The following is a 2,352-nucleotide window of genomic DNA, read 5'->3' on the forward strand; positions in this document are numbered from 1 at the left end:
AACCCGGAAAACGATCATGTATTGATCCCAACCGTGCAACGCTCCGAAATGATGAAATATCATAGTTAATATTTGAATTTACACTAAAATTTGGCATTCGAGGTAAATACTGTAATTGCTACTTTGTTCCCAATACCTTCAGTTTAAATTTTTGGAGATGATTTTGATATAGGTATAACTTCTTTGTTAATATCCGAAGACGCATGATGATTGATGGCAGTCTAAATCCGGATTTTTTGCACAGTGAATACAATTTAAGTTATCAGCTCGACAGTTTTTAACAAATGTTCTCCAACACATTTTGGACAACCTGGATCTTTTTCAATGGACTATACCTGCTTTTAAAATTTGGCTATAAGAATCTAAATCAGCTTAATAGAATTTATTATAATTACGTGGAGGCTGAAATTTCTTTAAAGTACAAGTAATTGGAAGGAAAGAATAATATTCTTGAAATACGACCATAAAAAGGTTGCTGGAGTAAAATTACAAGATTTCGGGGGCCAGATATTCTCTGAATTTCGATTAATAATTTCATTAACATTGTTATTGTGGTCTCAGCCGAATGCGCTGTAGCTCCGTCTTGTTGAAAATAAGTAAATAGCCTACTTTCATTTCATACTTGTGAAGTTGTTGTATAAAATTTGTTCCTGCTAACTAATAGCACTTAGGTTTTCTTAGTGGATTATATTGACACATTATTGTTATTGTCATGGTTTTCTTCAAAGAATATAGGGCATACTATCCGTCGCTGACTAATTGCAACCAAAACACCAAATTTTTGAGGATGAAAGGAAGTCTCAAGATAAACAGGTGGATTTTCTGTGCTACATTTTCTCATATTTGAGAATTAATGTAGCCACTAAAGTGAAACCAGGCTTCTTCGTCTATAAAAAAGGTTTTCTCCAACGGCCGGTCATCAAATATGTCTAAAAAGCAAATGCAACAGAGAAATTCTTCTCGGAATTCAATCCAAGCCGCTTGAATCGAATATTCCATACACCATTTACTACTTGGAAAATATGACTCAATCATAAACGCTTTTAGTCTACAAGATAAATGCCATTTTTGAGTTAATAAAACAAGAAAAATAAGTTTAGAAGAGATGTTTCATGTGAGACTCGTTAATGTCATAGTGATATTGATTAATAAATTGAGGTAAAATTTAAATCAAAGTTAAAATTCAGTTTGTAGGGATCTTTTGAGAGTCTATTGCAAATATTAGGTCTACAAAATTATCGGCAATTAAAATTAATTGTGTTAAAAACTGTTCTATGATGTAGCTTAAACATATCGTTTCAGAGTAGACATACAGATTCAATTTCAAGGATGAATGGATTACAAATTATGGTTCTCACCAACACTAGCAACTGCAGAGTAAATATGCTTGCAAAATTTCAGGTCAAGTTTACTATTATTAACGATATTATGTATTTACAGTATTTTGAGATAACTTTGTAAACTCTGTGGAGGGGACGAACATATCTATTTTATTCAGCAGTTTGCTGACTTCACGATAATTTTAAAGAACAGTTTTAGAATAACCGATATGACAATTTCAGATTTTATCTTTCAAACATTTTCTGGTAGATCCCAAAAGCCATTTGCCAGGTATAAGACAGACTGTAGAAACTGCTAATAAATTGTGACACATACAGCTCACTTTTAAAAACGAGTCCCCAAATAATAAGATTATTCTGAAATGTTAGCAGAACTTTAATATTATGGTGGAAATATGAAATAAATCTATAATGTTTTGTGTTTGCTGTAGCTTAAAAGTAACCAGAAAAAGAAAAAAGACACACCATGGTATAACCATTTTTCCAATTTTTGTGTCAGAAGAACACAGAGTTTTTTTGCAATCAGTTTTTCTGTTTGGTACCTAACTAGGCGCCTGTATTTGGCCAATAAACTTAGAGTTTTATGACTGTAAGGTCATCCTTCTACGATAAATGTATATTTAGTGCTTAAAGTTACGTAGGCTTAATTAGAAATTAATTAATTGTTTGTGATAAAATACCGCAGTGTTTGTCGACCAAATTTGACACCGAATCTTCTAGAACTTGGGCATCTAGAATTTTCCTTACCCCCATATAACATGTTGTTGTGTACGACAATCTTAAGAAACTATTAATCGGTATAAGAATTCCGAATCGTAGTTCTGACGTAACAGCAGAGGGGTGGCAACAACGAATATGATATAAGGGGGTGAAACTACTCCAGCTAACTGACAAAGCAACAAGAAGTATGGGGTGAACTGATTGGTTGTATTTCTATTACGACATGATTGATTATAAACTGATAATTCTCTGACGCTTGCGCCTTCATCGTGAGAACGCGTTTCCACTTTAG

The sequence above is a fragment of the Zophobas morio genome, unplaced genomic scaffold (assembly GCF_036711695.1).
Source record: "Zophobas morio isolate AGI-343-1 ecotype UQ-CSIRO unplaced genomic scaffold, CSIRO_AGI_Zmor_V1 ptg000012l, whole genome shotgun sequence".
Taxonomy (NCBI): domain Eukaryota; kingdom Metazoa; phylum Arthropoda; class Insecta; order Coleoptera; family Tenebrionidae; genus Zophobas; species Zophobas morio.